The sequence below is a fragment of the Mesoplodon bidens genome (assembly GCF_964165515.1).
Source record: "Mesoplodon bidens genome assembly, chromosome: X".
NCBI classification, from domain to species: Eukaryota; Metazoa; Chordata; class Mammalia; order Artiodactyla; family Ziphiidae; genus Mesoplodon; species Mesoplodon bidens.
In genome coordinates this window covers 25,221,956-25,247,688 of record NC_138163.1, presented here as the reverse complement: position 1 = coordinate 25,247,688, position 25,733 = coordinate 25,221,956, and positions in this window count along the sequence as shown.

Below are 25,733 nucleotides of genomic sequence, written 5' to 3'. Positions count from 1 at the left end.
ATTTCTCTAATAATTAGCGATGTTGAACGTCTTTTCACGTGCCTCTTGGCCATCTGTATGTCTTCTATGGAGAAATGTCCTCTTAGGTCTTCTGTCCATTTTTTGATTGGGTTGTTTGTTTTGATGATATCAAGCCACATGAGCTGTTTGTAAATTTTGGAGACTAATCCCTTGTCAGTCACATCATTTGCAAATATTTTCTCCCATTCTGTGGGTTGTCTTTTCATTTTGTTTATGGTTTTCTTTGCTGTATGGAAATAAAAACAAAAATAAACAAACAGGACCTAATTAAGCTCAAAGCTTCTGCCAGCAAAGGAAACCATAAACAAAACGAAGTTTGTTATTTTTTAAGCACCACATTCTAGAGTAAAATTAACTCCAGAAATGCACAGAAATTAGATTGCTTATGAAAGGAGAATCTTTGGATATTTTTATTAATATATTTTACTTGACGCCCTTAAGAAAGATACCTCAAAGTCCACTAAGGGTGTCTACTTCATCCCTGTCCAACATATAGAGTTCTATAGCTATGTTTCTCCCCTGGTAACTTCATGCCAGAGATCCTCAGAACACAGGAAGGCCCTTGTACCTGGCTGTTAAGACCCTCATCCACATTCAGCTCCCTCATCTCTAAGACCCTTGTTTGTTTTGATTCTGCTTTCTCCATCTTTTCTCAAGAATTTTGTCCTCAACACTGATTTCCCCCTTATCACTTCTAACATTCCCATTTTTTTCTGCTTTATAAGCCTGTTGCTTTTATACTGATGGATAGAAGCACATTAAATCATCCAAGACAGCCATTTCCCCTGCACATTCTGAGCTGCTTCGAGGATGGAAGGGGTACACAAATAAAACACTTAGAGCATTAAAAGCATGGGCCAGCCCAGTGATCATGGATTTAATCCTGGAATTAGCTCAGGAATATAGAGATCCAACTGTTCTCCACTGTGCAGTCTGAAGAAAAAAGAATGCAAAAGTAGCCTTCATTCAAAGAGGACCCCCAAGAGGCCCAAAGCATCCTGTATCACAAAATAAATCCTCATACACTAAACACAGAATAATAACTAAAGAAAAAATTGGGCTTTGGATGACGTCAAAATCCTGCTCTGATCCCTCATGGTCTGAGAAAGACCGTGTAGTGTAGTGGTTGAGAGCATAGACTCAAGACCAGACTGCTGAGACTAGAATCCCATCTCTGCCACTTACTACTTGGGTAACCTTGGATAAGTTCCTTTACCTGTCTGTTCCTTAGTTTCCTTATTTGTAAAATATGGTAATAATAATAACTATCTCAGAGAATTGTTATGAGGAATAAATGAGATATGTATAAGGTAGCTGTTAATAAACTCTGCCTCCTCTGCAAAAACCCCAAGATTACTTCTTTCATGTTCTTCTGCACTGATCCAATTGCTTATCCTTTTGTAACAGGAAGTTTTACTCTTGATTCCTTCCCCTCTTCTTCTTTGACCTCTCTTATTGCCTCTTCAAACATCCCTCCCTGCCGAATGCCCTTTTGCAAGCTGCTGTTAAAGCCCCAGGGTGTCAAGGGTCAGTACTCTTTTCAATCCCAAGACCCAAGATTGCTTGCTCTTCCAGGGGTTCTAGCCCAATTAATGAAAAATAGCCAAATACAGGGCACAGGGTTTGTCCTTTGGAGATTCACAGATGTAAAATAACAGCTGTTCTACCACAACTGCTGTTTTTGAGAAATCCAAACTGCTCAGATTAGACCCATGCCAAAAGAAAATTTTTCACCACTGAGCATGCCCTAATTAATTTCTAGGCTGAGTCTAACTTCATCAGTGACCTGGAGATTTCTACAAACCTTCATTTCCCTTACTTTGGACTTCCTTACCATCTTCTCTCAACATTCCCATGTCCCCATGCCAGCTACCACTACATACTGATGCCATCTAATATTTGCCTTTGCATTTTGTCCTTTGTTTTCAACTCCCTCCAAGTCCCTAAGCAGATTAAAATAGCCAATCAAGAATATCAGACAAGGACTTCCTTGGTGGCACAGTGGTTGGGAGTCCGCCTGCCAATGCAGGGGACATGGGTTTGAGCCCAGGTCAGAGAACTAAAATCCCACATGCCGTGGGGCAACTAAGCCTGCATGCCACAAATACTGAGCCTGCGCCCTAGAGCCTGTGAACCACAACTACTGAGCCCACGTGCCACAACTACTGAAGCCCACGTGCCTATAGCCCGTGCTCCACAAGAGAAGCCACCACAATGAGAAGCCCGTGCACCACACTGGAAGAGTAGCCTCCACTCTCTGCAACTAGAGAAAGTCCACGTGCAGCAATGAACACCCAATGCAGCCAAAAATAAATAAATAAAATAAATTTATTAGGAAAAAAAAGAATATCAGACTAAAGAATCAAATCAAATATTAAAAAACAGTTAGGGGAAATATACCAAGAAGTTCAAGCTAAACAAGTTCCATAAGCCCAATGCAACATTCACAATAGTGTCTGGGTCACTGAGCATGAGATCACAGAACTCATCTAAAGCCAAACAAGAAATCCATTCCTCTCAGAATAAAGATTCATGGGTACAGCTGCAATCCAGGTGCAGGGGTAGCATATTTTGATGATGGTTCTATATTCATATTACATTCTGGATATCACCCAATATCATTTCAAGTCATTCCCAGCCATCCTTGGCAAAACCTCAGAATCAGTTCCAAATACAACAAGCAGAAAGCACACTAAATTATGGACATTCTAGTATTTCTCAGTAAAATCTACTGTAGCCTGGGAGCAAGTATTTCAATTGTTACCACTGATCATTAAACACTCTATGATTAGACTGTGAGCTCCATGAGGGCAGGGATTTGGGTCTGTTTATCCACTGTTGTGTTCCCAGAACGTAGCACACATAGGAGGCATTCAACAAATTTTTTTTTTTTTTCTGTACGCGGGCCTCTCACTGTTGTGGCCTCTCCCGTTGCAGAGCACAGGCTCCGGACGCACAGGCTCAGCGGCCATGGCTCACGGGCCCAGCCGCTCCGCGGCATGTGGGATTTTCCCAGACCGGGGCACGAACCCATGTCCCCCGCATCGTCAGGCAGACTCTCAACCACTGCGCCACCAGGGAAGCCCAACAAATATTTTTTAATGGATAAATAACTACATTCTCAATTCTATATTATGGTGTGCCACGCCCTCCCCTGCCATTAATCTCCCTAGAAATTAGGATAAAGTACTTATTACTTATTCAAAACTTTTAAATCCCAAAATTTAAACCAAGTTAATTGATACTGACTTATCCCCACAAAGAGTAAAATCAACATTTGAACAAATCCCCAGACCAAGGAAGAATTCAGTTAGTTGTACACTAACACAGCTAAAATTATATTTTCCATTATAATAGATCTTTCCTCAATGATAATGTATCAAATTTGATAAATTCCTAATCTAAATCCCAAAATGTTTGCTATGACACTCAACAAAATGATTCTAAACTCCATTTGGAAAAAATAAACAAGTCAATAATATCAGAAGAATATTTTGCAAAGGAAGAAAAAGGAGAAGGTACCAATTTTGCCAAATATTGGAACACATTATAAAACAATAATAATCAAAACAATATGGTACTGGGGCTTCCCTTGTGGTGCAGTGGATAAGAATCTGCCTGCCAATGCAGGGGACACAGGTTTGATCCCTGGTCCGGGAAGATTCCACATGCTGCAGGGCAACTAAGCCTGTGTGTCACAACTACTGAGCCTGCGCTCTAGAGCCCGCGAGCCACAACTACGGAAGCCCGCGTGCCTACAGCCCATGCTCCGCAACAAGAGAAGCCACCGCAACAAGAAACCCGAGCACCACAACAAAGAGTAGCCCCCACTCGCCACAGCTAGAGAAAGCCCACACGCAACAGCATAGACCCAACACAGCCAATAAGAATTTACTATGCAAATGAGGTAAGCACCATCAAACACGGGGAAAGAAATATTTAGGTAATATTGCTAGGATAACTGTAGCCACTTTGGGGGAAAAATTGGTTGAATTACATACTTTACATTATGCAACATAAATTCTGGATGGATAAAATATTAAATATTGAAAATTGAGTTAATTAAAAACAAACTGGAACTAGGAAAGAACACATATTATATCTTTGGAAAGATATTTTTCAGGAAAAGAAATTTAAAAGGAAATGATAAACTTTTATGATTGTACTGTTTAAACAAGTAAACTTCTGAACAGTAAAATAAAAAATTCTTATGATAACCTGTAAAGATCTATATAATCTGGATTCCTAGTTTCTCTCTGACCTCATCTACTCATTCTGCTCCAACCATGCTGGCTTCCTTGAACATACTATGCATGATCCTTCTCCTGGGCCTTCGCACTTGCTATTTTCCTCTGCCTGGAATGCTCTCCACTCATATACACACCTTCAAATGTCCCTTACCACCCTATATGCAATAGCAACACCTCCACCCAGCACTCCTTATCCTCATTACTGACCGTTATTTTTCTTGAACTATATGGCATTTATCATCTCTAACATACTATAAATTTACTTGTTTATTTATTTCTTAATTGTTGACCCTATTAGATTTTAAGGACTGTGAAGGCAAGAAACTTGTTTTCTTCATTGCTATACACCTGGGGCCTGAAATCAAACCTGGCATATAGTAGAGCTCAATAAATATTTGCTGAATGAATGAACAAAAAGACTAAAATAAGAGGAAAACTCTGCCATAGAGAAAATTCCACCAGACATGATAGGCAAAGGCTTAATGGCTCTTCTATATAAAGAATTTGTCTGAATTTGTGAAAATGACATTAAGACTAGGCTTATAGTAAGCAGTCAAGAAAAATGTGTTGAATGAATGAATGAACAAATGAGTGAGTATATAAATGAATAAGGGACGTGAACAACCAATTCACATGAGAAAATAAAAATAGGAAGCAAACATGGAAAAAATGTTCAAATAAAAAGGCATTAGGACAATTAAATTAGCAATTAAAAATGCTTAATGAAGTTTCAGTTCAAATAGCAGCAATATAAATTGATAGACCTCTCTTTAAAAAATATGTCAGTATGCTTCTGCTTGTAACAGGATGCCCAATTCAAATTCACTTAAAGGGAATTTACTGAATCATATAACCAAGAGTTCAGGGCTAAGAAGGTTTTAAGACACAGTTTAATTATGGTTCTAGCTCTGTTTCTTTGTAATTCCTTCACATCTGCCTGCCTCTTTGTGTTGGCTTCATTCTCAGGCTGCTGTTCCTCATTGCTACAAAATGTCTGCCAAAACAATGAGACTATGTGCTTCCTCTTGAATATCTTGGGAAAGAGAGTCTGCTGCGTTTTATAAGCATGGAAAGAAGTCCTGAGCTTCATACTGACTGGGCCACCACTGAACCAATTTCTGTGACCAGGGGAATACTATATGCTGAATAGTTTAGGCCTGGGTTATTTCAACCAAATACTATGGCAAAAAGAATGGATTACCCAAACTGGTTAAGAGTAATGAGGGTTCACAGTCGCAGGTGGTTGTAGAATCAATTCCACACATATCATAGTGATTGCTAAGAAGAGAACCACAAGGTCCACTGCAGAAAGCAATTTGGAGATACCTATCAAGAACCTTTGGACTTCCCTGGTGGTGCAGTAGTTAAGAATCCGCCTGCCAATTCAGGGTACACGGGTTCGAGCCCTGGTCCGGGAAGAACCCACATGCTGTGGAGCAACTAAGCCCATGCGCCACACGTACTGAGCCTGCACACTAGAGCCCACGAGCCACAACTACTGAGCCCATGCACCACAACTACTGAAGCCCGTGCGCCTAGAGCCCATGCTCCACAACATGAGAAGCCACCGCAATGAGAAGCTCACGCACCGCAACAAAGAGTAGCCCCCGCTCGCCACAACCAGAGAAAAGCCCGTGCACAGCAACGAAGACCCAACGCAGCCAAAACAAAAACAAAAACAAAAACAAAACAAAATAAACAAACAAAAAAAAGAAACTTTAACCTAGTAATCACATTCCTGGGAATTTATCCTGAGCAACAAATTCAAATGAAGAAAAGCTATATGCATCAATATTTACTTTATCTCTGTATTATATGAATAATTGTATTAACCTATAGTAGCAAACACTGTAATAACTTAAATGCACAACTACTGAGAAAAATTTAAAGAAACTATGCTATATAAATCAATATTCATGGATTTCCCTGGCAGTCCAGTGGTTAAGACTTCACCTTCCAATGCAGGGGGTGCGGGTTCCATCCCTGGTTGGGGAGCTAAGATCCCCCATGCCTCGCCGTCAAAAGACAAAACCATAAAACAGAAGCAATACTGTAACAAATTCAATAAAGACTTTAAAAATGGTCCACATCAAAAAAATCTTTTAAAAAAATAAATATTCAATGGAATAGTATGTAACTATTAGAGGTAATAATTATAAAGATTATGTAATGACACTAAGATATATATATATATATATATAAACATTCTTACATAATATACATATATACTATAATACAAATAACTGAATACAAAATTCTGTGTATACTAATAGTGGAATGGGACATGAAAAGTTGAAAAGAGTCATATTTAGGTAGCAGAATTAGGGTGATTTTTTTCCCTTCTAAAATTGCCTTTAATTTTGTCAGGAAGTTTTTAAAACAGGAAATTTTAAAATCAAAGAGAGACAATCCAATAACAACTGAGATATTCCTGAGAAGCATGTGTCCTCGAACAATAAAATCAGATTCTAGGTTAAGCCAATGGCTCCATCAAACCCTTGGCAAACTTGTCTTCAACTTGTCGGCCTGTCATCCTTTCTGGTTTCCTTTTCCATTTTTGCACCCCCTCCTCCACTGATCTCTATGTTTCCTGGAATCTTCAGTCATTGTCAAAAAGATCTTAGAAACTCATTTTCACTGAGGTTCCCTGGTGGGAGGGCTTACAGACTGGGGATGGAAATGCTCAGTGCAAAGAAATCAAGAGATGAGAGCTGATGCTTCTGTTCAGTTCAGTTTTGGAGATGGACGAGAAGAGGTCTTCCAGTACTTGTCGTGTGTCTATTATCCAAATATTTATTTATTATCCAAATGTTGATTTAATTACTAAATTCAAGACATTGTGAGAGATATAAGTATGAATAAAAATTACAGAGTAAAAAAAGGGATAGGCCTGTACACAAATAACTATAATAAAATGATGAAAATAAGAAGTACATAAATGGGATTAAATGATATGCAAATTCAAGGCAGAAGATTATTTCTAGCTGAGGATATTAGGAGAGTCTTCATAGAGGAGGTGATGGAGTTTCTGGGGCCTGAAAGATGGGAGAGGTTGTAGTATGCATAGAAAGGGGAAGAAGATTCCAGGCCAGGGTAACTGAATAGGAAAACGCACTAAGATGTACATAATAATAGCAAGTACTAAATTTCAGCGAATCTAAGCCACCAGTGACTATAAGACACACTGTTATTTTATGCAATACTAAGAAAAGATAAACACTGCCAATCAAACAAAAATTTGATGATTTCTTTTTATTTGGAATTTTTATTTTATATTTACTGAAAGAGCTCTTTTAAATTTTAGACATAGACTAGGCAAAATAAAATAGTTATAATATTCCTAAATTTTCTTCGCAGTGAGTGACGAAGGGGCCAGATGATGCAGGGATTTGTAGATCATATTAAGAATTTTGGAGGGAAGGGATATGGGAACAGATGTATATGTATAACTGATTCACTTTGTTATAAAGCAGAAACTAATTAAAAAAAAAGAATTTTGGGGACTTCCCTGGTAGTCCAGTGGTAAAGAATCCACCTTCCAATGCAGGGGATGCGGGTTTGATCCCTGGTCGGGGAACTAAGATCCCACATGCCGCCGGGCAACTCAGCCCGCACACAACAACTAGAGAGAAGCCCGTTCACCACAACGAAGATCCCGCGTGTCACAACTAAGACCTGACACAGCCAAAAGAATAAAGTAAATAAATAAAATTAACTAATTAATTTAAAAGAAGAATTTTGGCCTTTACAATGCAATTAATACTCAAAAATGTTTTCAACAATAAAATACTAGTGGACAGCTCTGACCATGTTCTACTGGGATGACCATTCGCTTTCACACCTAAACTCTTCCCTCACAATCTCCATGGATTACCCTAACAGAGTAATTCTTAAAGAGTAAGTTGTCTTATTCTTCCATAAATAATGGGCCAGAGGAGAGCAAAGGCAAGAAGAAATGGGGCCATATATACTATCAAACCATACTAATGAAGGATACTTAAAATAAACCACAAATAAACTACATTCTGTTTATGCCACAATGACTTAGGAAGAAAATGTACACAGGTTCTGGCCTTGGTGATGATTAATAATGATCATTCATAAGAGATTTTACAGTTGAATTGCAAAATAAAATCCCCAGCAATATAGGAAGATCAAGAAAACCATTTTATCATCTAAATGGATATTCAAAAGGCCTAATATTGCTATAGGAAGGCAAGGAAATAATTATTTGGATTTTACAAAATGCACATATATGATTGATACCTCGAAAATGCTTTCAAAGTTTATTATATGGTCCCTCCTCCAAAATATATGCAATATATAGTTATCAAATATTGCTCAAATTAATGTACCTAACAGTTTTATTTTATGAAACCAGTCTGTCGTTTGATCTTAATTTCTTCATGAACGAAAGAGCAGTCCCATAAAATTGAAAATGTAATTTAGCAAGTTAACAAGGACACAACAACCCTTTGAAAATGAACGGCTCTTAACTGAGTAGTATAACTTACCTACTTGGCATATTAAACAAATAATACACTAAATACCAGTTTTCCCTACTACTGAGTTTCACTTAAAAACTGGGAATTATAAATTTTGGAGATTAATGCAGCTCAATATCAAAAACACAAACAACCCAATCCAAAAATGGGCAGAAGACCTAAATAGACATTTCTCCAAAGAAGATATACAGATTGACAACAAACACATGAAAGAATGCTCAACATCATTAATCATTAGAGAAATGCAAATCAAAACTACAATGAGATATCACCTCACACCGGTCAGAATGGCCATCATCAAAAAAATCTACAAACAATAAATGCTGGAGAGGGTGTGGAGAAAAGGGGACCCTCTTGCACTATTGGTGGGAATGTAAATTGATACAACCACTATGGAGAACAGTATGGATGTTCCTTAAAAAACTAAAAATAGAACTACCATATGACCCAGCAATCCCACTACTGGGCATATACCCTGAAAAAACCATAATTCAAAAAGAGTCATGTACCAAAATATTCATTGCAGCTCTATTTACAATAGCCAGGACATGGAAGCAACCTAAGTGTCCATCAACAGATGAATGCATAAAGAAGATGTGGCACATATATACAATGGAATATTACTCAGCCATAAAAAGGAATGAAATTGAGTTATTTGTAGTGAGGTGGATGGACCTAGAGTCTGTCATACAGAGTGAAGTAATTCAGAAAGAGAAAAACAAATACTGTACGCTAACACACATATATAGAATGTAAAAAAAAAAAGGTCATGAAGAACCTAGGGGTAAGATGGGAATAAAGACACAGACCTACTAGAGAATGGACTTGAGAATTCGGGGAGGGGGAAGGGTAACCTGGGACAAAGTGAGAGAGTGGCATGGACATATATACACTACCAAATGTAAAATAGCTAGCTAGTGGGAAGCTGCCGCATAGCACAGGGAGATCAGTTCGGTGCTTTGTGACCACCTAGACGGGTGAGATAAGGAGGGTGGGAGGGAGGGAGATGCAAGAGGGAAGAAATATGGGGACATATGTATATGTATAACTGACTCACTTTGTTATAAAGCAGAAACTAACACACCCATTGTAAAGCAATTATACTCCAATAAAGATGTTTTAAAAAAAACAAAAAAACCTGGGAATTATCTTTGTACCCATACTTTTAATTTAAAGTTCCAAGAGGAATTTTTTTAAAGTACGCTAACAAGGTATGCCTTCTTGGAGTGTACAAATATTAATCATTATAATGACAAATTACCACTGAAATATTATTGAAAAGAAATGTATCATAGCATTTTACAAAGAGCTATGGAAAGTAATAGATTAAAATAAAGACAGAAATCATGCTAAAATGGGCTCACCTTCAATTTTTAAGATTATGATTACATCTATGATTAATCTATATAGAGAATATTCAACATAATACAATATTAAATATGCTGCCACCATCTCACTTACAGACTGATTACAAGGCAAATTAAAGTGTCATGAAGTCATCCTGCTAAACTTCAGGCTAGTGCTCTCAGACTGTAATGGGCATGCCAAACACCTGTGGATCTTGTTAAAATGCAGATTCTGATTCAGTAAGTTTCCATGGGACCCGTGATTCTGCAGTTCTAACAAGTTCCCAGGTGGTGCTCATACTGCTGGACCACAATTTGAGTAGCAAGGCTTTGGACTACAAGAAACTTTATATTCTGCAAGAAACTTTATAACAAATATGTTTTTAGACCCCACTTCTTTCATTCATACTTCCAACATATTCAACAAAAATTTTAAATATTTCCTCTGGATAGAAATATTCTCTATTCAGGGGGTGTCCCTGGTGGCGCAGTGGTTAAGAATCTGCCTGCCAATGCAGGGACACGGGTTCGAGCCCTGGTCTGGGAAGATCCCACATGCCGCGGAGCAACTAAGCCCGTGCACCACAACTACTGACCCTGTGCTCTAGAGCCTGCGAGCCACAACTACTGAGCCCGCGAGCCACAACTACTGAAGCCCGTGCGCCTAGAGCCCATTCTCCACAACAAGAGAAGCCACCACAATGAGAAGCCCGTGTACTGCAACAAACAGTAGCCCCTGCTTGCCACACCTAGAGAAAGCCCACGTGCAGCAACGAAGACCCAGTGCAGCCAAAATTAATTAATTAATTAATTAATTAAATTTATTTTAAAAAAAGAAAAGAAATATTCTCTATTCAGAACAGACTTGTGATTGCCAAGGGGCTAGGGGGTAGGGGAGGGCAGGATTGGGAGGCTGGGATTAGCAGATGTAAGCTTTTATATATAGAATAAATAAACAAGAAGGTCCTCTGTATAGCACAGGGAACTACATTCAATATCCTGTGATAAACCATAATGGAAAAGAATATGAAAAAGAATGTATATATGTGTATACTTTAATCACTTTGCTGTACAGCAAAAACTAACACAACATTGTAACTCAACTATACTTCAATAAAATTCTATTCACATTACTACCTAGTAGATGCTGGCATAAGGGACATTAACCCCATATCAAACACAAAGAAAATAATGAATAAATACTTATTGACGGACTGGCTTTTTTAAAGAGCAGCTTTAGAGAGACATAATTCACATACCATAAAAGTCACCCATTTATAGTGTATAAATCCAGTGGTTTTTAGTATATTCACAGAGTTGTACAACCATCACCACTTTCTAATTTTAGAATATATTCATCACTCTAAAAAGAAACCTGCACCCATTACCAAACACTCTTCATTTCACCTTAATCCCTCCAGCTCTAGGCAACTACCAATTTATTTTCTGTCTCTATGGATTAGCCTATTTTAGATATGTGATCTTTTGTGACTGGCTTCTTTCACTTAGCATAATGCTTTCAAGTTTCATTGATGTTGTAGCATGTATCAGTACTTTATTCCCTTTCAATGCTGATCATATTCCATTGTATGGATATATCACATCTTGTTTATCCATTCATCAGTTGATAGACATTTGAGTTGTTTCCATGTTTTGGCTACTATGAATAATCCTACTGTGAACATTCATGTATAAGTTTTTTGGTGGGTGTGTGTTTTCAATTCTCTGGGGTATATACCTAGGAGGGGGTCATATGTTAACTCTTATGTTTCACTTTTTGAGGAACTGCTAAACCATCTTCCAGAGTGCCTGCACTGTTTTACACTCCAACCAGCAATACATAAGGGTTCCAATTTCTCCACATCCTGGCCAACACTTGTTATTGTCTGTCTTTTTAAAAAAATTATTATTATAACCGCCCTGGTGGGTCTGAAGTGGTATCTCACTGTGGTTTTGATTTACATTTCCCTGATAGCTAATGATGTTGAGCATTTTTTCACGTGCTTATTGGCCATTTGTATATCTGATTGTTTTTCTTACCTTTTAATTTTTTTTTTTTTCCGGTACGCGGGCCTCTCACTGTTGTGGCCTCTCCGGTTGCAGAGCACAGGCTCCAGACACGCAGGCTCAGCGGCCATAGCTCACGGGCCCAGCCACTCCGCGGCATGTGGGATCTTCCCGGACCGGGGCACGAACCCGTGTCCCCTGCATCGGCAGGTGGACTCTCAACCACTGCGCCACCAGGGAAGCCCCTAAACAATTTATTATTGAGGTGACATTGGTTTATAACATTATATGTTTCATGTGTACAACATTATATTTCTATTTCTATATACCTTACAGTGTGCGTACCACCAAAAGTTTAGTTTCAATCCATTACCATACAGTGGATTCCCTTTACCCATTTTGCCCTCCCTCCATCCCTTCCCCTTTGGTAACTATTACTTTGTTCTCTGTATCTGATTTCTTTGTTATAAGTTATTAAGCATTTACCATGTGTCAAGCCATTTTCATTCATTGTCTCATTTCAACTTTTCACCAGCCATATGAAAAAGTACTTTTTTTTTTTTTTTTTTTTCCCGTACGCGGGCCTCTCACTGCTGTGGCCTCTCCCGATGCAGAGCACAGGCTCCAGACGCACAGGCTCAGCGGCCATGGCTCACGGGCCCAGCCGCTCCGCAGCATGTGGGATCTTCCCGGACCGGGGCACGAACCCGTGTCCCCTGCATCGGCAGGTGGACTCTCAACCACTGCGCCACCAGGGAAGCTCAAAAGTACTATTTTTTAAACAGCTCTTTAAAGATATAATTGACATACAATAAACTGCACATATTTGTAAATCTGATGAGCTTAGACACATGTATACACCTTGTGAAACCATCACCACAATCAAGAAAACATAGCCATCATCTCTAAACATCTTCTCATTCCCCTTGATAATCCCTCCTTCCTGACCCTTCCCATCCCCCTGCCAAGGAACCACTGTTCTGCTTTCTGTCATTATAGATTAGTAAGCATTTTCTAGTTTTATATAAATAGAATTATATGCTATAAACTGTTTTATCTGGCTTCTTTCACTCAGCATAATTATTTTGGGATTCATCCAAGTGCTTGCATGTATTAATAGTCCATTCTCTTTTTTTAACAGCTTCATTGATATATAATTTATATACCATTCAATCTATATACTTTTTAAAGTATACAATGCAATGGTTTTGGTATATTACAGTATTAATTTTTAAACTGTGGTAAAATATAGGTAACATAAAATTCGTCATTTTAGTCCATTCCTTTTTATATTGCTGAATCGTATTCCATTGTATAGATTTACCACAATTTGTTTACCTATTCAGACAAGTAATATTATATTCATGCCCATTTTACAAATGTGAAAAAGTAAAGCATGGAGGTAAATCACAGGCAAGTATGTAATAGCGCTGGTGTTCAAACCCAGGTCTGTCCAATGCCAGAGTCAATGCTTTTAACCACCATGCTACACTGTCTTTCCAAACTGAAAAGACTTAGCTGTACTTTTAACCAAATATGTGCTGCCCCCATGGCCAACAACATATTAGTTCTTGCTATAGCCTAGCCCTGGAGGCTGATCAAGGTCCTTCTCCCCTAATAAGCTGAAAGATCCTTTCACACACACACACAAAGGTAAAGTAGAAGCCATTGTCAGTATAAGCCACAAACATTGAGGTGACCATACTGTAAATAGCAGGCAGGGTTCCAGAATCGAGGATCAGACATGGGTTCAAAGAGCTGGATGTAAGCAGGACCAGACAGGTCAGTGTCGGAACAATGAGCTTTGCCCAATCATCAGTAAAGTAAACCGTCTGCCCTCCCCAGGCTTGTGCCAAAGTGTTAATTGAACGTGAACTAGGAAAAGAAACAAGTCTTTGTGTGATAATAGCCCAGTTGGAACAAGTACCCAAAAGAGTCACTTCAACTCTCAAGGAGTTGATTCGTTTACCCTTAGTAGTACATCAGATTGGGAGCATACAAAGATATATTCCCCTACTCTTCCTAGAAAGAACTTTGAGGGCTAATGCACTAAACTACCTTCACAGGATTATAGGACATAAGGGCTACCTTGGAAGAAAGCAGTGGCGGCCTCATCTCTATTTTCACTAATTCATAAAAAGAGGAAATGAGATGTAATAGAAATAGGCATTTCTTCACAATATTACAAAGCTCTATAATATAAGCTGTCAGAGGAGGCTGTGGAATCTTCTGCCCTGGAACTCATTAAGAGCAAGAAAGATACCCACTTGGAATAAATCCAGAAGAGTCAGAGGAATACCAGACATAGAGATGAACTAAACATGGTCTGCAGCAAGGGCTGGCTGCAGCCAAGCAACTGGATCCCAGCCAGCTGCATAGGCTAGCCATTCCAATTGTCTGCAGGGATCACTCACCTCCAGTGTAGCCAGAGAGTACCGAGAGGTGGTTCCTAGAGAACTGGACTCTCCAGTTCTGTGTAATTTCATCTCCTTCTTTTTGTGAAAACATGGCCACAACAAGGCCACTAATATGACATTTGGAGACCAGAATATGATTTATTTTAAGCCTCTAGGATCTTTGGTTAAAATATATATATTAGACAAAGAAACAGCAATTGATGCTTAAAAAAACAAACCTGAGGGACTTCCCTGGCGGTCCAGTGGTTAGGACTCCGCGCTTCCACAGCAGGGAACTAAGATCTGCAAGCTGTGCAGCCGGCCAAAAAAAGAAAAAAAAAACCAAACCTGAAACACATGGACCCCAGTCACTACAGGTTTTATCCATAAAAAACAGTAAGGGGCTGATGGAATACACACAGCTCACGACAAATTAATCTTAATTCCTGACCCTGGCTCTAAGGTCATTTACAAGGGCCTGATTCCAGTCTCCAAGGCCTCCTCTACCCATAGCTGAGACATCAATTTGATCCCAGCTACAGGCTTAGTACTAACCCCAGACACAGCTCTGTCACCCCAACACTCTAGGACTCAACATCAACTTGCTGCAAGTCTTGTCCTTGTTTGTTAAAATGTAACTCCTTTCCCTTCTTTCCCTTCTTCCTTTTCTCCCTCCCCTCCTTCCTTCTTCCCTATCACCCAGCAATTCCACTTTCTAGGTTTTTACCCAAGAGAAATGAAAACATGTCTACAATAAGACTTGAATATCAATATTCATAGCAGCTTTACTTTTAATAGCTAAAAAACTAGAAACAGCCCAAATGTCTATCAACAGAAGAGTGGATGAATTGCAGTACATCCACACAACGGAATCCTTCTCGGCAATAAAAGGGAAATACAAACTGATACATACAACAAGATGGATGAATTACAAAAACATGCTGAGTAAGAGAAGCTAGACACAAAACAATATATACTGCATGATTCCATTTATATGAAATTCTAGAACAGGCAAAATCAATGGTGGAAAAAATGAGAATAGCAGTTGTACCTGGGATGTGTTATGGGTTGAATTATGTCCCCCCAAAATATATGCTGAAGTCCTAATCCTCAGTACCTGTGAATGTGACCTTACTTGGAAATAGGGTCTTTGTGGATATAATCAAGTTTAAATAATGTCATTAGGGTGGGCCCTAATCCAATACGGTTGGTGTCTTTATAAGAAGAAGAGAGACAAAGACAGAAACACAAGGAGAATGCCATGTGATGACAGAGAAAGAGGTTGTAGTGGTGCATCTATAAGCCAAGGAACAGCAAGTATTGCCAGCAACACTAGAAGTGAAAAGAAAGGAATCGAACGGATTCTTCCCTGGAGCCCTCAGAGAGAAGCGTGTCTCCGTTGAGAACCTGATTTTGGACTTCTACCCCCCAGAACTGTGAGACAATATGTTTCTGTTGTTTTAAGCCACCCAGTTTGTCATAATTTGTTACAGCAGCCCTAGGAAACTAATACAAGGTGGGGGAAGTGTGGACTGGCTGGAAAGAAGCATTAGGGAACTTTCTGGGGTAAAAAAAAACCTCACTGTCTGTGAGTTTTACCTCAAAAAGAAAAAGTACCATAAATAAATATTGAATTATAGTTAATGACATGCATGCTGAAGCATTTAGGGGTGAAGTATACCAATGTCCGCAACTTACTTTGATTGATGGGTGGAGGTATGGATAGATATGTGATAAAGTAAATAGTGTAAAATGTTAATCACTGTAGAATCTAGGGGTTGGGGGTCTAGTGTTTGCTCTATACTTCTTTGAACTTTTTTTACGTTTGAAAATTTTCATAACAAAATGTTGGAGAAAAAACGAACTCTGCTTGCTCTGCGAAAGCACCTTCAAAACAAGTTCCTTAGCCTACTACACCTCTGTTCATTCAAACCAGACTGGAAATTCAGGAGCTGCCATAGCCTCAACACATTTTACAGTTGAGAAAACTGAGTTGTAAAGTAGTTCAGTGACTTGCCCAAGGTCACACAGCTAGTAGAGTCATAGAGTAGTAGAGTCATTTTTATTCCCCAACTTTGCAAGGCTGGGATCATCCTGTCTTAGTCATCATTATATATCCAGCACCTAGCCCAGTGCTTGCACCTGGCAGAGGGTAGAAGCTCAAGATGAAAGAAAGCCTACAAAGTTGTGCTCTTTAGTGGTCTGTACATACCTTGTCCTAAGGTCCAGGCCCTCCTTGTGCTCCAGTTCTGGTCACTGGATCTATGCCTCCTCCCTGAGCCAAAGCCCTCACTCTGGTGTCCTACCAAATACCCTGATCCCACAACACCAGGCTTGCTCTTTCCCCTTCTAGGGACCGAAATCCTATTTGTGTCCAGACTTTGATACATGTTCACAGTTTCCGACTGTCAACCTACCTTGATTTCTCATGTCATCTAACCAGATTCCTCATTGCAACAGTAACCCGCCCGTCTGGTGGTGCTTCCCACTTCTTTGGGCACAGATAATGACCACCACTCCTTCCCCCACCACTGATTGCTACTGATTGCCTATTATGGTCGCATTTGGCCTGCTGGTCTGGCCTTTGCGCCAGACTCATAGTAAAGAAAAACAGAAGCCTTTACATCAAACACTTCCAAATGTTACCTGCTTGCTCGTTGTCTTGGGGCCAATCTATACCAGTGTGATTCCCTCGTGGCACTCCTCAGATCCCCATGGCCAAAATATGAGCCACAGCCCATTGTTCTAGGGATAGGGATAACCTCCCAAGCCTGTAGGGAAAGGAAGGAAGGCAGAGAAGGAAGAAAGAGAGGGAACACAACAAATATTTTTCCTTTCCCTTCAAAATGTAGGGCAGCATGTGAGTACTACAAGCTTGGGGTAAAAAGTGCATTTATTTTAGAGGCACCAAAGCACCAAACCACTAACCCAGCACTTAGGGGGCAGAGGAAAGTAAAGTTTAAAAATGGACATTAAATGCGGAGAGTTTGACAAAGGTCGTTGACACAAAGCAGCTAAGGCCTGTGAAGGAGAAGCTGCCGTGAAACGTCCAGACTCATGTTTTCATGAACTCATTTGATCCTTCTAAGCTGTACTGTGACTCAGTAGGTATACAGACACTGCCTCTGAAAATCCCTCGTTAGTCCCCAGGTTCTGTCAAGTGACCGCCTACATTCACAGACATGCTATAAACTATATACATATAGACTATAGACAGATCCTTTGCATGTGGCCTGCATGTCAGCCTGACTGAGGTGGAGAGAGGGCCCAAGAAGGCAAACCCTCCAGCCAGAACTTCTTCACCAAAGATAATTCCACAAAAGAATTATTTTCACTTCAATTCACTTCAGATGAAAATAACCTGTGACTAATACAGAATTGGACATTATGAGTTCCTTTACCTTAGATATGCATAAAGCAGAGTATACAACGTCTCCCTCACTCCACACCCCCAGCTCTGTAAAGGTTCTAACTTAGTAGCACTGGAGGGAAAACACAGGGAACTCAGTAAGGAAGAGCAAACCATGCTTGCTACAAGAGAATAAACTAACATTGTGTGCATGGCATAGTAACATGGGTGGTTGCTCTGGTGATTACAATTAACATCTTAATCTATAACAATCCAGTATGTATTAAAGTCAACTTAATTTTAATGTTTACAAAAAGTATGCTTTCCAAAAACTCCATTCCTTCTCCCTTCCTTTTTGCTTTACAACTTTATACATTGTATGTAAATGAACATAGATTTAAAATTATTCCTTTATGTAGTTGTCTTTTTAAATAAAATAGGAAAAAAAGTTACAAACTATACGTGTGTGTATAAATATAAATATAAATAAATATATATATATATACACACACACATACATATACACAGTCTTTAATCTCTATCTGTGTAGCTAACCTCACTGGTGCCCTTTATTTATTCATGTGGATTCAAGTAACTGTCTACTGTGCTTTCACTTCAGGATGAAGAACCCCCTTTAATATTTCTTGGAGGGCAGGTCCTTAAGAAAAGCAAAGAATTCTTTGCTTTTATTCATCTGGGAATGTCTTAATTGCTTCTTCTTTTATGAAGTATAGTGGGGTTTTTTTTTGAGATTTCCTGAAATACCTACTTTTATTTAATTAATTAATTTTTCAAAAACATCTTTATGGGAGCATAATTGCTTTGCACTGCTCTGTTAGTTTCTGCTTTAAAACGAAGTGAATCAGCTATACGTATACATATATCCCCATATCTCCTCCCTCTTGCTTCTCCCTCCCACCCTCCCCATCCCACCCGTCTAGGTGGTCACAAAGCACTGAGCTGATCTCCCTGTGCTATGTGGCTGCTTCCCACTAGCTATCTATTTTACGTTTGTTAGTGTATATATGTCCATGCCACTCTCTCACTTCATCCCAGCTTCCCCTTCCCCCTCCCCATGTCCTCATGTCCACTCTCTACAACTGTGTCTTTATTCCTGTCCTGCCCCTAGCTTCTTCATAACCATTTTTTTTAGATTCCATATATATGTGTTAGCATACGGTATTTGTTTTTCTTTCTGACTTACTTCACTCTGTATGTCAGACTCTAGGTCCATCCACCTCTCTACAAATAACTCAATTTCGTTTCTTTTTATGGCTGAGTAATATTCCATTGTATATATGTGCCACATCTTCTTTATCCATTCATCTGTCGATGGACACGTAGGTTGCTTCCATGTCCTGGCTATTGTAAATAGTGCTGCAATGAACATTGGGGTGCATGTCTCTTTTTGAATTGTGGTTTTCTCAGGGTATATGCCCCGTAGTGGAATTGCTGGGTCATATGGTAGTTCTATTTTTACTTTTTTAAGGAGCCTCCATACTGTTCTCCATAGTGGCTGTATCAATTTACATTCGCACGAACAGTGCAAAAGGGTTCCCTTTTCTCCACACCCTCTCCAGCATTTATTGTTTCTAGATTTTTTGATGATGGCCATTCTGACTGGTGTGAGGTGATACCTCAGTGTAGTTTTGTTTTGCATTTCTCTAATAATTAGTGATGTTGAGCATTCTTTCATGTGTTTGTTGGCTATCTGTACATCTTCTTTGGAGACGTATTTTCTCCCATTCTGAGGGTTGTCTTTTCATCTTGTTTACAATTTCCTTTGCTGTGCAAAAGCTTTTAAGTTTCATTAGGTCCCATTTGTATCCATTCAGCCAGTCTAGGTCTTTCGGCTGGAGCATTTAATCCATTCACATTTAAGGTAGTTATCGATATGTATGTTCCTATTCCCATTTTCTTAGTTGTTTTCGGTTTGTTATTGTAGGTCTTTTCCTTCTCTTGTGTTTCCTGCCTAGAGAAGTTCCTTTAGCATTTGTTGTACAGCTGGTTTGGTGGTGCTGAATTCTCTTAGCTTTTGCTTGTCTGTAAAGGCTTTAATTTCTCCATCAAATCTGAATGAGATCCTTGCTGGGTAGAGTAATCTTGGTTGTAGGTTTTTCTCCTTCATCACTTTAAATATGTCCTGCCACTCCCTTCTGGCTTGCAGAGTTTCTGCTGAAAGTTCAGCTGTTAACCTTATGGGGATTCCCTTATGTGTTATTCGTTGATTTTCCCTTGCTGCTTTTAATATTTGCTCTTTGTATTTAATTTTTAGTAGTTTGAATAATATGTGTCTTGGCAAGTTTCTCCTTGGATTTATACTGTGTGGGACTCTTTGTGCTTCCTGGACTTGATTAACTATTTCCTTTCCCATATTAGGGAAGTTTTCGACTATAATCTCTTCAAATATTTTCTCAGTCCCTTTCTTTTTTTCTTCTTCTTCTGGGACCCCTATAATTCGAATGTTGGTGCATTTAATGTTGTCCTAGAGGTCTCTAAGACTGTCCTTAATTCTTTTCATTCTTTTTTCTTTATTCTGCTCTGCAGTAGTTATTTCCACTATTTTATGTTCCAGGTCACTTATCCGTTCTTCTGCCTCAGTTATTCTGCTATTGATCCCTTCTAGAGAATTTTAAATTTCATTTATTGTGTTGTTCATCAGTGTTTGATTGCTCTCTAGTTCTTCTAGGTTCTTGTTAAATGTTTCTTGTATTTTCTCCATTCCATTTCCACGATTTTGGATCATCTTTGCATCTTTATTCTGAATTCTTTTTCAGGTAGACTGCCTATTTCCTCTTCATTTGTTTGGTCTGGTGGGTTTCTACCTTGCTCCTTCATCTGCTGTGTGCTTCTCTGTCTTCTCATTTTGCTTAACTTACTGTGTTTGGGGTCTCCTTTTTGCACGCTGAAAGTTCGTAGTTCCCATTGTTTTTGGTGTCTGCCCACAGTGGCTAAGGTTGGTTCGGTGGGTTGTGTAGGCTTCCTGGTGGAGGGGACTGGTGCCTGTGTTCTGGAGGATGAGGCTGGATCTTGTCTTTCTGGTGGGCAGGACCACGTCTGGTGGTGTGTTTTGGGGTGTCTGTGACCTTATTATGGGTTTAGGCAGCCTCTCTGCTAATGGGTGGTGTTGTGTTCCTGTCTTTCTAATTGTTTGGCATAGGGTGTCCAGCACTGTAGCTTGCTGGTCGTTGAGTGAAGTTGGGTCTTATCGTTGAGATCGAGATATCTGGGAGAGCTTTTGCCATTTGATATTACATGGAGCTGGGAGGTCTCTGGTGGACCAATGTCCTGAACTCGGCTCTCCCACCTCAGAGGCACAGACCTGACACCCAGCCAGAGCACCAAGACCCTGTCAGCCACATGGAAAAAGAGAAAAAGGAAAAATATATATATATCATTTCACCCAAAGTCCACCGCCTCAATTTTGGGATGGTTCGTTGTCTATTCAGGTATTCCACAGATGCAGGGTACATCAAGTTGATTGTGGAGATTTAATCCACTGCTCCTGAGGCTTCTCATTCTGTTGCTATAGCTGGAAATGGTCTGTTTGTCACCAAGTCACTTCAACAGGTAAGAAAGTCAGTCTCATGGAGGCTGCGGATGAGCTAGCCCATGGAGGATATCTGACTTGGGGGTCCTCTTTTCTCCTTCACTTCTTTTCTCCCTTTTTTTCTTCTTTGCACTTCATATGTTGGAAGAGATCTTTTAAGGTCTTGAACCAATATTCCACTGCCATGGAAAATTCCTGGGTAGAAACTGGAAAGAACTAGGATGCAGATCCGTGGACAAGGCTGGCAGCTAGGGTGACTCCATGGGATAGGCAAAGATCTCCATTCAGGCCTGCCTCCCTATTTTTTAACATCTTTATCGGAGTGTAATTGCTTTACATTGTTGTGTTAGTTTCTGCTGTATAACAAAGTGAATCAGCTATATGTATACATATATCCCCATATCCCCTCCCTCCTGTGTCTCCCTCCCACACTGAAGTATAGTTTCAATGTATTTAGAATTCTTGGTTGACTGACCAAGGAAGTGAAAGACTTACATGCTGAACTACAAAACATTGATAAAGTAAATTGAAGATGATTCAACGAAAGGGAAAGATATCCCATGCTCTTGGACTGGAAGAATTAATATTGTTAAAATATCCATACTACCCAAAGCAGTCTACTGATTTAATGTGATCCATATCAAATCACCCATGACATTTTCCACAGAACAAGAACAAATAATCCTAAAATTTATATGGAACCATAAAAGACCCAGAATTGCCAACACAGTACTGAGGAAAAAGGACAAAACTAGAGGAATAACCCTCCCAGATTTCAGACAATACTACAAAGCTACAGTAATCAAAACAGCTTGCTATTGGCACAAAAACAGACATATAGATAAATGGAATAGAATAGAGAGTCCAGAAATAAACCCACACACCTACGGTCAGTTAATCTTTGACAAAGGAGGCAAGAATATACAATGGGGAAAAGACAGTCTCTTCAGCAAATGGTGTTGGGAAAGCTGGACAGTCGCATGTCAATCAGTGAAGTTAGAACACACCCTCTTACCATACACAGAAATAAACTCAAAATAGTTTAAAGACTTAAATATAAGACATGACACCTTAAAACTCCTAGAAGAGAACATAAGAAAAACATTCTCTGACATAAATCATCGTACCAATATTTTCTTAGGTCAGTTTCCCAAGGCAATAGAAATAAAAGCAAAAATAAACAAATGGGACCTAATCAAACTTGTAGGCTTTTGCACAGCAAAGGAAACCGTCAATAAAATGAAAAGACAACTTATGGACTGGGAGAAAGTATTTGCAAATGATGCAACCAACAAGGGCTTAATTTCCAAAATATACAATCAGCTCATACAATTCAATAAGGAAAAAACAAACAACCCAATCAAAAAATGGGCAGAAGACCTAAATAGACATTTCTCCAAAGAAGACATACAGATGGCCAATAGGCACATGAAAAGATGCTCATCATCGCTAATTATTAGAAAAATGCAAATCAAAACTACAGTGAGGTATCACACCAGTCAGAATGGCCATCATAAAAAGCCTACAAATAATAAATGGCTGGAGAGGTTGTGGAGAAACAGGAACTCTCCTACACTGTTGATGGGAATGTAAATTGGTGCAGCCACTATGGAAAACAGTATGGAGGTTCCTTAAAAAACTAAAAATAGAGTTACCATATGATCTAGCAATCCCACTCCTGGGCATATATCTGGAGAAAACTATAATTCAAAAGGATACATGTACCCCAATACTCATAGCAGCACTGTTTACAATAGCCAAGACATGGAAGCAACCTAAATGTCCATCAAGGGATGAATGGATAAAGAAAATGTGGTACATATGCACAATGGAATATTACTCAGCCATAAAAAAGAACAAAATAATGCCGTTTGCAGTAACAAGGATGGACCTTGATTGTCATACTGAGTGAAGTAAGTCAGACACAGAAAGACAAATATCATATAATATCGCTTATATGTGGAATCTAATAAAATGTGTACAAATGAACTTAGCTACTAAACAGAAGTAAAGTCACAGATGTAGAAAACAAACCTATGATAACCAAAGAGGAAAGCTGCGGGGGATAAATTAGGAGGTTGGGATTAATTGATACACACCACTATACGTAAAATAGATTAAAAAAAAACAAGGACTTACTGTATAACACAGAAAACTATATTCAATATCTTGTAATAACCTATGTGGAAAAAATCTGAAGCTGTACACCTGAAACTAACACAATATTGTTAATCAACTATAGTTAAATAAAAAAAAAATACTTCTGGGAAAATGAAAAGTGTGATAGTAGTTCCAGTCCCCAACTACTATAATGGCAGAAACATGGTTGCTCAGTCTCAACCTATCAAAAAGAGAGGAGAGGCGGTGTTATGGACTGAATTGTTTCCCCTCAAAATTCATGTTGAATCCCTAACCCCCAAGGTGACTATATTTGGATATAGGGCCTTTAAAGAGGTAATTAGGGTTAAATGAGGTCATTAGGGTGACTGATCCAATAGTACTGATCAATCCAATAGTACTGATGTCCTTATAAGAAGAGGAAGAGACACCAAAAGTACATGCACGCAGAGGAAAGGCCATGTGTGGACACAGAAAGAAGACAGCCATTGCAAGCCAAATAGAGAAGCCTCAGGAGAAACCAAACCTGTTGACACTTTAATCTTAACACTTGCAGCCTGCAGAACTGTGAGAAAATAAATTTCTGTTTTTTAAGCCACCCTGTCTGTGAAATTTTGTTATGGCCGCCTGAGCAGACTAATACAGGTGGTATTCTGGATGGGGTCCTGAAACAGAAAGAGGATATTAGGGGGAAACCAGTGAAATTTGAATAAAGTGTGGAGTTTAGTTAATAGTAATGTACCAGTTTTAGTTCATTAGTTATGGCAAATAGACCATAATAATATGTTTATAATAGTGGAAACTGGGTGTGGGCTAAACAGGAGTTCTCTGTACTATATTTGCAATTTTTCTATGCATCTAAACTACTCTAAAATTAAAAGTTTATTTTAACAAAAATAGAGAGAGGAGAGGTATCCAAAGCCCACAGGTGCAGGGCAGCAGAGGCCTGTAATCAATGTTCTAGACTTTCCAGGGCAGCAACATTTCCTCCACCACAACTTCCTCTCTGTAAACATATACCAGAGCTCCCCCTAATTCTCCTTTTGGGCTACCTTCCAGCATATGTTTCTATTGGAAATAGATTATTCAGTAGGAAAATGGAAAATCTGATGGTATTTCCAGTCCCCAATCTCTGTAAAAACACTAATACAGCTGCTCTTTTTCAGTGTCTCAAAAGGAAAGGGAACAAGGTCTCCAAAGCTCATAGGCCCAGGGCAATAGAGGATTATGAAGGAGATGCTGGTGTTAATAAAGAAAACCTTACAGACCAGCTTCTATCCTGCTCCCAAATCAACACAGATAGCATCACTCTTTGGGTACCTGTCCCCAGAAATCGCCCTTTGTGAACCTTTCATTCCACCAATTATGGCAAGATTCAGTCATCCTCAATCTCCCTTTTTACAGATTTTCCTTGCATGTAATAATAAAGTAAAGGAAAAAGGAAGCCATAAGGAACTCCAGGCCTCTAGTTTTATAACTGAGTGATAGGATCGGATCCATAGGATGAGGGGCTCATGACGAAGGAGCCAGTGTGAAGAGGGCAGCTCAGCTTTCACGCCTCCCCTGCCACATCGTGGACTAAGACCCGAGGCCCCCATCAGGGCCTCCCACTCTTTCTCCCTTTGGATAACTTCCATTCCAACCAGCAAGTCTGGTGTCTTTGTTGATCTGTTCCTTTTATGAACCACCACACACGTTCCCCCTGAACAGCAATATGGGGAGAAGACATTAGCCACCATGAGCTCCTTGCCTCTGTGGAGTCACTAATACAGCAGTACTGGTAAAAGAAGAAAGGAAATCTGCGTGAGCCTGAGGCACAGAGCAGCACTGACCTGTGACCTGCTCCTCCGTCCCTGCTGCTTTTACTGTGGAGAAAGCTGTTAACTTGTGTCTCAGGTGCTACCAGACAACCTCGCTCTGGTCCCCTTCTATTCCTCCAAGGGAAGCAAAGTCACTCTTGATCTGTTCCCCATATATTCTTTCCCTTGAGTGTAGATAAAGCTGGAAGAGGGAAAACATCAAGTAACTGTAGTCCTTTAGCTTTATATAGTTCCACTAGCCCAACTGTGTAGAACAAACAAGATTTTAGGCATGGCAGGAGAGAAACACGTGAAACTTGTAGCCTTTACAGCTCATTTTCTAAGCACCTGTAAAGAAAAGAGTATTGGGAGTAAGATTCAGACTGGCATCA